Below are 15517 nucleotides of genomic sequence, written 5' to 3' on the forward strand. Positions count from 1 at the left end.
ATTTTCATGGCCCATTTTACAAGCCTATTTCTGGCGAGTTGTAACTGCCGTCCACAGATAGACAGGTTACAGGACTGGAAACTGATATGAACGTCATCCACGTAAATGAAGAAAAAAATGGTGCGGGGCAGAGTTTTTCCAAGTGTGTTCATCCTATCTATAAAAAGTGTGCAACTATGTAATCCACCCTTAGGAACACCGTTTTCTTGCACATACAGTACGGATACTGCAGCCCCAACCCTCCCTTTGAAGGTTCGTTCAGACAGATAGTTTGCAAGGGTGTTAAACGTGCTCCCACAAATACCAAAAGATTTTAGGTGCCGCAGGATGCCGTAGTGCCAGGCAGTGTCATATGCTTTTTTAGAACAAGAAATATTGACATACAAAACGGTTTGTTAACAAAGGCATTTTTCGCGTAGGATTCAAAAGCGACAAGTTGGTCTGTTGTTGATCCGCCCGACCGAAAACCTGCCTGGCAGCTGACAAATTACCATTGTATTCCAGGAAGTGTAGTAACCTTCTGTTGGTCATTTTTTCGAACAGCTTGCACAAGCAGCTGGTCAGGACAATTGGACGATATCTTGAAACACAGGAGGCATCCTTTTCCTGTTTCAGCAGTGGCACAACGATAGCCTGTTTTCATACCTGAGGGAAAGGGCCCAGCACGCCATATTCTGTTAAATAAAAACAGAAAAGTATTGATTGTGTCTGTATGAAGGTGTTTGATCATGTTGTACGTAATGTTATCTGCACCTGGCGCCCAAGATTCGCAACCAGTCAATGCAGTCATGAGCTCGTGAAGGGAGAATGGACACTTATAGGAGTCATTTGATTGCTTGTGGTCACGTATGGATTTCCGCTCAGCTGACTATTTGTAGTGTATAAATGGGGTTGTATAATGTGAAGAGCTTGATACGTGTTCGAAGTGTTGTGCCAACGCATTTGCCTGGTCCTCTAGGGTGCCACCAGTGATGTCAACAAGGCGTAAGATATGTGGGCTTTGTCCATTTAGTTTTCTTATCCTGTTCTGAACATTTCTTGTATCGGTGAAAGAATTTATTGCAGTTAAAAAGACCTCCAGCTATTGTTTCTGCAAAACGGAGAATGCGCCTGCCCATGGCTTTGGTGCGCTTGAACGTTTCAAATTTGTCCGCAGTTGGGTACCTGCGAGGAATTCCCCACGCCTTGTTCTGTGCCTGGCGTGCTTGTCGACACTCTTCATTCCACCAGGGCCGCCTTGTGTTACTTGCGTTACCAGAAGTCTGGGGAATGAAGTTCTCTGCAGCGTCAAGGATATGTGCCGTGACAAAGCTACAAGATTCATCAATACCCAAGTGTTCTATGAAAAGTCGTGTGAGTTGAGATTTCTACCTAAATTGCTCACAGTCTGCAGCGGTTTCTTCAAACCTTTTACTTGGGGAGGGAGTATAGGAGTCTCTGTCTAGGCATCTCAGGAATTTTGGCAAATGGTCACTTTCAAGTGGATTTTTAAGTGCGATGCACTTCTTAAGCGACCCTGAACCTGCGTCCAGCGGCGATGTCCGTATAGCATACACACGTGGGGGATTAGCCAGGAATCTGCTCGTCTTCCTTGGCAACGGGGGGAGATGGGGATTGGCCATGAGTCTGCTCGTCTTCCTTGGCAACGGGGGGAGATGGGCGCAGGCTGCCTGGCCGCTGACATGGCACATACCCACGTGGGGCATTGGCCAGGAATCGGGCGTGAGAAGGGCTAATGCACCCGCTTAAAGGAGTACTGACACGAAATTTCAAAGCTGAGATCCGCTCTAGCAATCAAGTACAACGACAACACAAATAGGTGTCTGTGAATAAATGCATCTCTCTTTCTTTGTTGTTGTGTGTGTGTGTGTGATCTCTCTTTCGCGAACATTACCGAACCGCGCAAATTCAACTAGCGCATTCGCACTTTCACATTCTTCTCCTCGGGGAAATGCGGGGAATTTTCTCCTCCTGCCACTCAACGAGCGGAAAAAGAACAGCCGAACCGATTACCAAGTCTAGTGTGAGTAGGTATTGTATGTGATGTTATAATATGTAGGCTGGTTTTGTTGAACGAACACGCACCAGATGATACTAGCAAATGTTCAATTAAGCGAACACGGGCATCACCTCTCCCAGAACCCCAGAGTTTGTTGTTTGTTTTTAGGTCTCCAACTAAGATAAATGGGTCAGGAAGTTCATCCATCAACGACTCAATTTCTGAGGTAGACAATTGATGATGCGGGGGAATGTATAAGCAGCATACTGTAATCAGCCGACCAAGCATGATCACGCGGGCAGCAACTGCCTCAAGGCTGGTGAGTAGTCTAATTGATTAGGACGGCATGGATTTTCGCGTCACAATGGCAACCCCCCCCCCCCCAGATGAAGGACAAAGTCATCTCTATCTTTCCCTGAAGACAGTGTAGTGTTTAAGAAAGTTACTTTGCTTGGGATTCAGGTGTGTCTCTTGGAGGAAACCCATACAGGGTTGATGTTTATACAAGAGTTCATATACATCATCTAAGTTTTTTATGAGACCCCTACAGTTTCATTGAACTATGTTTTCAAGAGCAATTATAGATGAAAGATTATAAAAATGTAGTTGTGAAGTTGCGTATTTTGATTCGTGTCAGTGAGCCTTGTTTTGGGCCTCTGGAACGAGGAGGTGGTTTTTCGCACATGCAAAAGTACTGCGGCGCTCATTTTGCGCCTGCTGGGCAGGGTGGAGATGGCGAAGTCTCCATGTCCTCGTCTGGCAATTGAGGCGGCAACGAAAGGGTGTCCATCCGAAATCCACCTCGTGGATTGGTTCCTGAGGTCTCCGCAGGCTTCTTGATTGAAACCTGCCGTGCGGCAAGGGAAGGAGCATGTGTAGAGCCCCCTGTGTTCATGCTCCCAAAGTCCTCGGGTGTCGTGTAAGCATATGGAGCTGGACTAGAAGAGGCCGGACCAGTCCCAGCAGCACCCGTCACCACGTCCTCCACTGGCTCCGCAGAAGTTGAGGTGCGGTGCTCGGCTGTGGATGGCAGCCAGAGAATGGAGGAACCACCAGGGCCTCTGCTGCAGAGGCATGAGCTGGCGGCTGCTCGGAGGGGGTTAATGACAGTGACATATCATCTAAGCTGCATTGTGTCGCAGTACTGACAAAACGTCGCCCCAACCCCCGGCGGGCGGCGTCTGCTTAAGATGCAGCCGAAAACATCTTGTGCTTTTGGCGTGCTTCAGGGAAACTAATATTTTTGGTTGCTTTGATCTGAATGATCTTTTTTCCTTTCTTGAAAGAAGGGCAACATCGCGAGTATGCAGCGTGGGAGCCACTGCAGTTTGGACATTTCCTGATTGTGTTTTCGCCGTCATCAGAAGAGTGATCATTTTTTTCACAAGCGCAGGTGAGCTTGCCACGGCAAGCTATGGTTCCATGACCGTAGTGTTGACATTTAAAGCGTCGCCTCGGGTTTGGAATGTAGGCGCATACACGACACCTAATAAAAGCTGCCTTCACTGTCTCAGGCTGGCTAGCGCTAGCAAATGTTAGGATGATGTGTCGGGTCTTCATCTCTGCTCCATCTCTTCTCATATTAATTCTACGCACGCCAACACCTTGGTCATGCAGTCCCTCAAAGAGATCATCATTTGTAACATGGAGGAGTTCGTGGTCAGAGATAACACATTGGACAGTGTTTAGCGTGCGGTGCGGGGTAAACGTGACGGTCAAGTTGGCAATTTTTTCTTGCTTTAGGAGGTTCTCGCTTTGGTTTGTTTCGCATAACATCAACAAGGAGGTCCCCAGAGGGAATCCTTTTGGCGTTATAGTCTTTGCCAACAATGTTTTCAATATATTTGGCAAGTAATAAGACTGTTAGACTGGTGATAGATTTTTAGTCGGTCGAGTGTACAACTAGGTACTTCCGGAAACCTGCCTGAGGTGGTTGGGTGCGGAGTACTTCGGTGCGACACCTTTAGGAGGTCGATCAGGGTGTTTTGTGGTAGTTGAGAAAATAGCCATTGAACAAGGAATCAATGTGGTGGCACGGCCAGTCGCCAACCACCGAGTCCAACAAGGGAACGTGGCTTTGAAGCACACGTCAACTGTACCTCGCCACTATAAATGTCCTCGCACAGGTTAACCCTCGCCGCCTAGAGAAAAAACGGAAAAATGAGGAAGAGAAAAGATGACAGGGCAGGGTTAGGGAAGAACATCGGAAAGAGAAAGAATAGAGGAGAGAACAGGGAAAGGCGACTGGCTGATTACCCCCGCCGGTTGGGTCAGACTGGGGGCAAAGTCTACGGGTAGCGGGGGCCGAAGTGGTGTGTTGCCTCTGCCAGGGGGACATGTAGGTCCAAAACAACCCTGGCTTTTGCTCAACCACCAGGATACCCTTTTCCCGGACACGGCAAAGCCACCCACAGCCGAGGGCGTGGGTGGGTCCAACCCACATGGGCTTGGGTCCTAAAAAACGAACCTGTTCGGGCATGTCCGTTTATGCTTGCAATCGGTGACATTATTGCGACTTGCATAGCCTTGTTTTCTATGGCATGCAACAACCTGCCGTTGAACCCATCACACAAGGCGTTAGTGTGCACCGCGGGGAATGTCCTTATTGCTTCTTACGAAGCCGTGTTTTCGTCTGCTCAATAGGTCGTTTCCCAAATTTCGAGCTTTTTACATCATTTGTATTATTCGACAGTGGTTTGGACAGGTACATGATTTTGGCAAGTCGCAATTTCGCGGTCACCACGTTTTTTAGTAGGCAGTGTTCTGCTTTTTACGCATCATATAGAGGTTTTCGTGCTTTTCGCCATGTATTTTTGAAGAATAAATTTTTTTAATATCCGCAGTTGCATAGGTCCTTTTCTGCTTCATGTAAGGATTTTCATACAGAAATGAATTTATACTGCTGAATATTTTAGTACCTATACTGCAAATACCTAAGTGATAGAGTTGTAAGGGTGCATTTTAGTTAGCAGTTTCATTTTTATGTGTTATTTTGCGTTCTCGCTAACAATTCTTATTAAGAAGATTTCTCCTTTGTGCATTGGTTTTTCAGGCATAACTGCTGGTTGACAAAATAACGGTCGGCTAATCTGCAAATAACTCATAATGTGTACCACTACTTTATTATGCGATCAATGCGGTGAATGCCCGAAATAAAAATTTATACCCCAATTATTTCTATCTGTTATGCTTATTTTTTACATCATAGAGTCCCGTTGTGGCCAACAAGAATTACATCGACTTACTGTCTTTCCGGAGTTCTAGTATAATATCAATATTTATCTTCACAACAAGTTCTGAGCACACTCTCGTTGACGTGTTTCGTAAAAAATGGCACAACATATTTATGTTACGACAATGGTGCCCCCTCTCACTTGCACCATAAAAAAACTACTCTACTGATTCAGAATCCCAGAGTTAAAATGCGAATTTCGGAGCCATTGTTTATTCTAAGCGGAAACTTGCAGTTGTTTGATATGTGAGCGCTTCGACTTTTGTGGCCCCCTCAGCTGTTGGTGTCATTCAAAAATCGTTCCTTCTTTAAACAGCGGGGGTGTTCAGCGCTTCGCAATACCGTTTAAAATGTCAGTGTCGCTAGGCGAAGGTACCCCCGGGGCTAGCATATGGCGCTACTGCCTCGACGGCCGTTGAATGCGCAATTCCTGTTGTGCACCGAGGAACAGGGCGCACATCCATCCCCCTATGTTGGCACTGAGCCAGACCTCCGTGGTTGAGCTACGCATCCTTAAGTACCGTGGCAAGTGGCCTTGTGAACGACCCCCGCCTTTTCGGTGGGCTAGCCACAAGTTTTTCGAAGTCGCCCTCCAACGAAACCTAGTCTTACGCGCAATCGTGTGAGGCCCTACAAGTTCGACCATACGCTTCAACTGCCAACGCACCACAATCGCACCTTCACGACGTGCTCAGAGAGGCTCCCAGGACAGAGAGACTCCCAAGACAGAGAGGCTCCCAAGACAATGTGAGTCCCATTCAGTGTGCCGTCTCGGATAGAGTGCCGGGCCACGAGGCGCACACCACCCTGCATATATTCACCGATCAACTACCACAGTTCTGTGGCTAAACTTCGCGTACGCACAGCTCGAATAAAACTTTTCAATGCCAATCCTAAGACTTCCGGAACACAAGGAATTCCAAGAATTAGCTTCCCCTAATTGTGACAAAATTATTTTGTTACTGTAAGGAACAATGGTGTTTTCTCTAGCCTTCCGGCATACAATGTTTCAGTCTCGCTCGGTAAGGAAGCTTGTACTTTCAATTTTATGCCGCCAGTGCACTTTCATGACCGAGGAAAAGTTGCAACGTCTCAAAATGCCACTGCAACTGCTGTTGTAAGCCACCTATACCCTCTTTTGCCAGAAGTGACCACCTGCGTGCTGCAGCCAGCCAAGCTGTTTCACAATGATTCGCAGTACTGGTACTGGCTGTAGTTTTTCGTATGAAATTTCGAACGCGAGATGATGGTTACAAAAGGGAAAAAATTATTTTACCAATATTGCCCTGCTCTCCTAACCAGCCTATGTTCGTTCCGTCATATCAGAAAAACTTTAGCAATTTTTCAAACCCTCGTGATCCCACATGGCACCTGGTATGGGGCCAAATATATAATTTAACAGAATATATGCAGAAGTGAAAAGGTAATCATAATTTTGTTTAGTATTTTTGATGAGACAGCGCATCATGCAATCGTAATTTTTCACACCAGAAGATATCAAGCAGATTTATACAGCAATCCCATTGGCAATACATATTTCGCAGTGAAAAATATTCTTTACTCGAAATTTTTTTTCGCTAGAAGTTCAGTTTACTCCTGCAATAGGAAGCAACAATGTTGTTGCAGGCATAGTTTACACGCAAGTGAACTCGTACTACTTTTTCATGATTTATATTGCCAGGTACGGAAACAAACCCTATTTCAAGATACGTCCAGAAGCTTTTAATGTCTATTTCCCTTGGGAAAATAATGTTTTAACATACAATATAGCATCTCTAACAAAACGTTCGAACTAAAATGCCTCCTATTGTTTATTGGTTCATAAGATATGGTTGGGTTTCTTCTATTGACTTAACAACTTCACCAACAAAACTGGGCTGATTTCTGTAACGAACTTCGAGGCATGCTCGGCACCCGCCGCACCTGGCACTTACTGCGATCTTTATTAGGCAGCAAGGAATTCAATTCCAGCACCCAACACCACTTCAAGCGCCTGATACGTAATTACCAGGACACAGAATCAGATTTATTGCGAGAGCTTCAGCAACCGTTTCAAGCACCCCTTTCCGCTACTATTCTGACACTTCCGTCATACACGGGAAAACCCAATCCAGACATGGACGCTTCTTGTACTATAGCGGAAATTGAAGCAGCCATTCACCATATAACCCGACACACAGCCCCAGGAAAAGACAGGATACCTAACAAGCTCCTCGGCAACCTTGATTACGTTGCCCTTCAAAAGATTTTGAAATTTTTCAACTCCTATTGGCAGGCTGGAACCCTCTCCCCACAGTGGAAGCACGCCGAAATCACCCTCATACCCAAGCCCAACAAACCGCTCATTACAAAGAACCTCCGCCGCATCTCTCTCTCTCTTTGTGTGTCGGAAGACTGTTTGAACACAAGGTGCACAACAATCACCCCACATTGAAGAGAAAGGGTACTTCCCACATACAATGTACGGCTTTCGCCCCCACGTATCGGCCGTGGACATCCTGCTTCAAATTAAAGATGACGTTCTGGACACCGTGAACAATCAGAACGAAAAATCAATCCTACCCCTATACATCAAAGCGGCATTTGATGACGTAACACATCATGCTATCTTGCAAGGTATTGCCTCTACCAACTGCGGTGAACTTACACTTTCCTATATCGCTTGCTTTCTAACCAACCGCACGGCAACGATAGGCATTGGGCATCTCCGTTCCGACACATTCGCAATGGCGGCAAAGGGAACCCCACATGGATCCGTCGTTTCACCCTTCCTATTAAACTTAAATATTGAAGATCTGCCGCCGCTTCTCGCAGCAATCCCCAATTTACGCCATGCACTTCACGCTTACGACCTCACCTTGTGCGTCCCAACCGGCTGCACCGGTGCCCAACAAGACGCACTTCAGGAAGCAATAAACGTCACTCAAACATACCTCCGAGCTCGTGTACTGGAATGCGCCCAAGAGAAGTCCGCCCTCCTCACGCTCTGTGCCCCAACATACAAAAAGCGAACAGACCCTATCCTCGATCCGGAATTAACGATCAAACACCTGGCTGTACCCACAGTCCCACACCTCTGAATACTCGGTCTCAACATACCCGAAAATGGAAGCGGCTCTATAACCTTACCTGCATAAAACGCACCATCACACAACTGACGCACCTCGTGCGACGCATTGCCCACCGCCGCTACGGCCTTCAGGAGAAGGACACTCTGAGAATAACGCAAGCAATACTGATCAGTCGTCTGAGTGACGGCACACCATACCTGGCTCTTAATCCGGTCGAAAAAGAAAAACTCAATACTTTTATCCGTTAAGACTACAAATTCGCCCTTGGCCTACCCCCCTCACCATTCACGCGGAAGTTGCTCCAACTAGGGGTACACAACACTTTGGTAGAATTGCACGAGGCTCATCGATGTTCGGAAATCACCTGTATCAAGCTGACACCTAGCGGACAAGACACCCTTACACGCCTCGGATACCCGGTACCACCTAAAGAAGACCAGCCGCAACATGTCCCCCTCCACATCCGCCAACACATTTGTGTAGCTCCCGAGCCGCGGAATACCCACCCACTTTACAACGAAGCACGCCGCAAAAGACGGGTCAATGCAGTTAGGAATAAGCACGCAGGGAACCCTGCGACACGCTACACTCGCAAACCCGCCCACGCAGTTACGGTTATAGAGCACCAGGAAACGGAGGTCACAGCCGCCATGATATCCACCACCTCTACAAACTCCGCTGAGGAAATTGCCATCACCCTGGCAGCCACCACAAATAGTGACTACGTTACAGTCATTAGGGACTCGCAAGTAGCATGCCGCAACTACCAGCTCAGCCGCATATCACCCTTTGCCCTATGAGATCCTAAACGCCATCCCGCGGCTTCCGGACATTCATAACGTTTTGGGCCCCTGCACACGAGTTTCTCGACGGAAATAAGGCGGCATGAGCCGCAGCCCGAGTACACACCCTCTGGGACATTTCCGAAGACAGCCAAGACATGGAGAAGGCCCCCACACACTGAAAGGCTACGCGGACATTCTCGCTCATTTCATACACGAGCGTCAGCGGTTTCGTCCACCCAACTCCCACCTTTCGATAGCCGAGGCGACCATACTCCGCCGGCTACAGACCAACTCCTACCCGCACTGTACCCTCCTCCACCATATCTACCCCACCCTATATTATAGTGCATGCCACTTTTCCCCCAACCAGGCACCCTGTACCATCTGGTCTGGGAGTGCCAACAATCCTCATCCCTCACACCGAATCCGCGTCCTACGCACAAGCAGTGGGCGCACCGGCTGTCCAGGCCGGACCTCTCGACCCATCGCATGCTGATAGAGAGGGCACGAGCAGCCAGCAAAGAACAGGGCATCCCGGAATAGTGGACACCCCCAACGGTGGTGCTCTCACCCTCCTGCACCATTAAGCTCCAAATTGAAGATGTTTATTCTCTCTCTCTCTCTGCTGTGTTTCTAACAGCAGGCTCCGAAACGTACGCAGGCACCATCAATCTGTACTGTCAATAAATTTGTTTCAAGGCGTTAGAAACAATGTCCTTCGGACCAATTCTTCAACTAAAGGCCAGGGTGCCGAGTTGAAAGGCCAATGCATTAGGCGAGCTACTTTGGAAGAACGTTTTATTGTTCCGAAGAACACCATTCTTTCTTTCTTGAGCACCTAATTTTTCTAAAATTATGCAATGTTTTCTACAATGAATATGCATTTGAGCCTTCTGTCGGACAGTGAGCACGAGTTTTGCCTAGTCACAGCCTGAATATAATGATGTTGACAGCCAACTACGTTCGTCGCAAATTCCTCTAGTTAGGCGCTACACTAAAACGCCGAATTGCTTTTACCTGAATGCAATCCGCGGCAGAAATATTTCCGGAATCCATTCGCATCGGCTTCCTAGCCGAATGATAGCGTCCAAAACAGTTGTTCGGAACAAAACACGACAGTTAATTAATAGGCTCTAGATTGCTGCGGTGGAGACGTACCAGAAATCAATCTTGTTGCCCGGCAGGTTGTTTGAACTAAAAAACTGTAAACACTTGTGCAAAACGCTGCCTTGTTTTGCCGCTAGCCAGATACGGATTTGTCAGTTGTTCTGACTAAACTGCGCCACGCTTTCTATTTAAAAAAATATTTGATTTGTTTGAAAAAAAAAGTAGTCTTGGTGGTGTTTACCGCACCGAAGCTAGACAGGCGACGAGGCGCGCTGTAGTTAATGGTTCTTGATTATTTTTGACCACCAGGGGATCTTTAACTTGCGCCGAAATTACGAACACACGGGAGTTTTTGCATTTAGCCTCCATCAGAAAATCGCCCGATGCTGCCAGGAATTGAAGCCGTGTACTTATGCTCAGCAGCACAACGTCATAGCCATTCGGGCAACGGGGAGGGTTGCTTTAAAAAGTAAGAGGCTTACATTAAGCTGAAAACGGAATGCCTTTTCAAACTAGCGTCAATGGCATTACATTTTGCGTATGAGAGGGATGTTAGTGGCTGCTATTCCCGAGGCGTTTTCAGTTCATAATAGCTATACATTGGAGCCTGGTGTTTGGACACACATCTCGGAGTGTGAAAATGACCCCATACGGCAACTTAACTTTATGTTGTTGATCGTTGTCTTCTGCAAGCAGCTGTTACTTTACAAAAAGAGAATATAGCCTGCTGCCTCCGCTTGGACTGTATTAACATATTAACATAAATGATCGCGCCTTAACTGTACGTGTAACAGAGACTTTTACGCAATAGTACTGACCATTCCACGCTTTAACACGCCCAGTAAAAACAACTGCGGCACTATATTCCATGTCACTGAGCGTACACTTCATTACGCTTGACAACCTTATTGCAGGCTCCTCCTTCGTCACACAACTGCTTTGCCAGGGCACCAGTAGAATTCTGCCACGTACCCGACAACGATGCAAGGTTCCTAATGAAATACACTTTATTACAGCGACCTAAAAGCCACAAACACAGGCGTAGAAGAAGTCGTTCACAAAGTGCCAAAAAATTCCGTCGATAAGTCACTATTGATAACAATATCTCCTCTGGCCAATCAATTGGCGCAAACAGTTTGCGGATTGAGCAGAAACTAGGGTACAGACTCCTGCCATATGGACGTCGTGCATGGGAGCAGTCGGCCCTGATTTTTACAAACCGGACCAAACCGCTTGGGCTTACTGACTAGCACGAGCCAATTTTAATAATTAAGAATGAGCATGTCTAGTCAGCAGCCGCAAGCGGTCTGTTGGTCGCATAGAATACCGAGTAGACTGCTCCCATACAAGGCGACCGATACCATGCAATGATATTTATTTCTCTACCGGTGCCGGTCCATCACCGGTACTTTATCACTTAAGTCCGTCACCGGTCCCGGTGACGGACTTAAGTGATAATGCAGGCAACACGCGTACTCCCGCGAATCTTTAAAAGAGATGAGAACAGATGAATACGAAAAACTGATTGTAAAATGTCCTTTACTTGGACAAACATCGTTCGCTGGAACGTAGATCCCATTTTCTGATTTGGTTTGCGGTATTTTCCCTCATATCAACCAAACGAAGTGGGCTCACTGCAATACCAAAATGATCACCTATAATCATTTTTGGTTTAAAGAAATGAGACAAGCTGCAGCGGCGTCAAAGTCTGTTTTCACCACAACAACCAGGCATTTTAGAATGCGCTTGATAAATAAGTATTACAATCGAAATTTATGTACCTTCGTAGCAGGTTTCCTTTTCGAATGTGATGCCTACTTATCAAGGGGCACTGAGAACACTTTGCCATCTCCGCACGTGGCGAGCCTAGGACAAAAATTAGTGTCTGTGTTGTTACTTCCTGTGTGGCACATAGGCACCTCAGACGTTGCCAGGAATCGGTAGCTGTGTGGGTAGTATGTCCGCTTAACAATGATATCAAATTTTAAATGTTGAATGTAACAGTTCTGAAATATTGCGTGCTGCTTAAAACATGAACGCGATGGTACGTGAATAACGGAGGTGCACAGTAGGGATGCTAAACCTCAATTGTAGGGAAGCGGTTACCTGATACAGCTTGCATGATGACGTAGTTGGGGCGGCAAAACGAAGAAAGAAAACCGAGGAAAGAGGCGCACACAATGACTTGTGTCGAGAATTTCTGTTTATAACGTAATCTGAGGTGATCCGGCAGTTGGCGTTTTGTTTTTCAATTGTATTTTTCTTTTTTGTAGCTTGCGCGTAGGTGCGGTTGGATGTCATTTGACTGTCCCAGTTGGGGGATTGCGCTTAGTCGGCCTCCGTTTGTCCGCGGGATTTAGTTATTGGGGCTTTAATGCGCATTGGGGTTGTCTGCATCACTATGACTCTCGTTTCATTGAGCGGCAGTGCCATCCGGCCTAACAACCCTCAGGTTCTGTTGACGGCATTCCAAGCTCCTACCTGGAGCTTTGCGCAGATCTTCGAAGTTCGGCCACTTTAGCAAAGGCGGCGTACTGCGTCCGAAGAGGTTAGAGCAGCTGATCTCTGCAAATGCGCAGTGTTTGTGGAACAAAAGGTCAGACTGAATGGCTTGCCCCTACCAGGAAAGCTTCTGAAAGTTATTCGTCTTCCTTCTCTTCTTTCCTCCCTAGCGTGCTGGAATTATGTCCATTTGTTCACCTCAGTTGCTTTCCTGTGTACGACAATAAAATGCAAGATCCCTCCCGCAACACAAAACAAAGTGTAGTTATCAACCTCCGCGCATAGTACTAATGTTACTGTCCCGGTACTGCGACAGCACTTTGCACATCTAGATCGTATCGTAAAAAAGCTAGTTTTGTGTTGGAGCTACAACTTTATCAAGGCGCACCGTTCTTGAACTTTCTTCAGTCGCTGGTGCTGTCTTCAAACTGGATCATTCTGAGTGCGATCACTTCTTATTTATTTGTGTCACATTGCCCACAGCGCCAGTTGGGGTTATGGTTAGAGGGGAAACAGTACATATAGCATAGACAAATGGAAGAGAAGTACAGGACATCTGAAGGCAACGATTACAGATCAGGGCAACTCGCTGACCCAAACGAAGAGCAAGAACAAACACGGTACACGCGACAAACACAGCACAATCCATACGCGCGCAAAGCGAAACATTGCGGTTCTGGGGATGCAAGTAGAAAATTAAAATGTACAAATGCAAACACGCACCTGAAGCAAAGCCATCACTTGAAGATAACAACACGACATCATGAGGCAATCTTTTCCACTCACTGATCATGTTAGAAAAAAAGACATCCTAAAGAGCTTAGTTCTACATCTATACTGCCTAATGTTAAGTGAGTGATCACGACATGCATAAGTGTAATCTGGTGCCTTTTATGTAGGTATCACGATTGAGGCCAGTTTTAGAATGGTATATGTTTGGGAATATTTGTAGTTTAAATGTCTTTCTACTATTTTGTAGCGTCTTCCTGCCTTCGTTTGCTTTGTGTGGGATACGCCTAAATACCGTGTTCAACTTTGAAACACTAAACGGGCTATTAAGCTTTGTAATCTCTCTAGATTCATTGTGTCTGTCACAGCCTAAGTGTCCTAGATGGTACAAGCATGTTCCAGTATTGGTCTTATGTTGGTCTGGTAGAGTAGATTCCTTACTTCTATAGAAACCACTTTGCATTTCTACGTAACATCCCAAGGACCACCCGCATCTTAGCAATTATATAGTCCTCTTGATGTATCCAGCATATTTGAGAGCTTAAGTACCCACCACGCTATTTATATTCACACACAGGTGCAGGGTTACTCCAACACGTACATATGTGTGGGGACTTTTGTTGACCGAAGCATGCACAGTTTAGTCATGTTTTATACTCATGCTGTATTCATTAAACCCTTCTGCAACCTTGTCTAAATCATTCGCTGGTTCATTGTGATAATTAGGACCTTTCATAATACGAAACAAAACGCAATCGTCAGGGAACAATCGTATACAAGGTGATATGCCTAAGGCAATACCATTCATATGTAACAAAATCAATAGTGGATCCAAACCTGAACCTTGACTCATCCCTGATGACACATAAACACCATGTGACCATTCGCTGCCATCGACTGCGCATTGAGTTCTACAATTCAGGTATGCTTTTTTCCATTCAAGAACCATTTCTTTATGTTGGGCCACGACAATATTTTGAGTTGCGAAGAATGGGGCAACATGAAACGATTTTCCTAAATCTAAGAAGAGTAATTTACACCCGTTTTGTCAAGGGTTGAAGCTAAGTCGTAGGCTAATCGCGTAAGTTGAGCGATACAAAAAAATCACTTCGAAATCTGTGTTTCTCGGTATTAATCAACAAAACAAGTTTAAGTGATTCATGAGGTAGCAGACAAAAGCATGCTGACTTATCTTGCAAAGTAAACAAATCAAGTACACAGGTCCGTAATTCAACACAAAATTTTATATTCCTTTACATTAGCATTTTTTCCAGTCTGCAGGCAGCTGTTGTCATGTCAAGGACTTAAAAAGGAGCGCATAAGAGTATTTAGATAACAGGCCTACACAAGCGGAGAACAGAAAGGTCTGCAAGCCATCGGGACCGCTAGCACTAGTAGTACTTAAACGCTGGAGTTGTAGTTTTATTCCCGTCTATCGAAAAAGATGTCATTCACGGGTTCCCTTCCGATAAGTCCGTAATCAATTTTAGAATGAATGTTAGTAGCGCACGCACAAAAATATAAACCAGAAAAAATAACTGGCAGATTCTGCCCTATCGAGGCTGATATGAACACGAGACCAAGTGTGTTTTTGGCACAGGAACTCATACCTCATCTTTTCTAGCCCTCTTGATAAATTGCCAGAATTCCCGATGGTTACTTTTTAACCTGGAATAAAAGAAGCTTCAATATATCTTTCATGCGTGATATGCGTACTTTACCTTATTTGAATAGTGTTGTTATTGTTGCTTTTACTGGGGCGCCAGGATTCTTTCTGTACGCCGTGTATACTCTTTTTTTTCCAGTGCCCTATGAACTTCCCTTGTGAACCATAGCTTACTTCTACTTCGCTTTGCCATCATTATCGATGGCGCACCGATTTGGTTGCGCAACTGGAAAATCTGATTCTTGAGTATACTCCCTACTTTGTCAATGTTCAGCTACTCTGACCAAGTTTCAAACGCGTCGTAACATGAGTCAAGTTTCCAAATTTTACCACCGAAATTTTATTGACTCGAGCCTTTCGGTAGCTGTATAATCGTCTATATGCTCTCTCAGAGAACCTAATGCATTCCAGGGCCACTTAACACAA

This window comes from Haemaphysalis longicornis, unplaced genomic scaffold (genome assembly GCF_048455015.1).
Source record: "Haemaphysalis longicornis isolate Haplotype H1 unplaced genomic scaffold, Haemaphysalis longicornis Haplotype H1 scaffold_7, whole genome shotgun sequence".
Classification (NCBI taxonomy): domain Eukaryota; kingdom Metazoa; phylum Arthropoda; class Arachnida; order Ixodida; family Ixodidae; genus Haemaphysalis; species Haemaphysalis longicornis.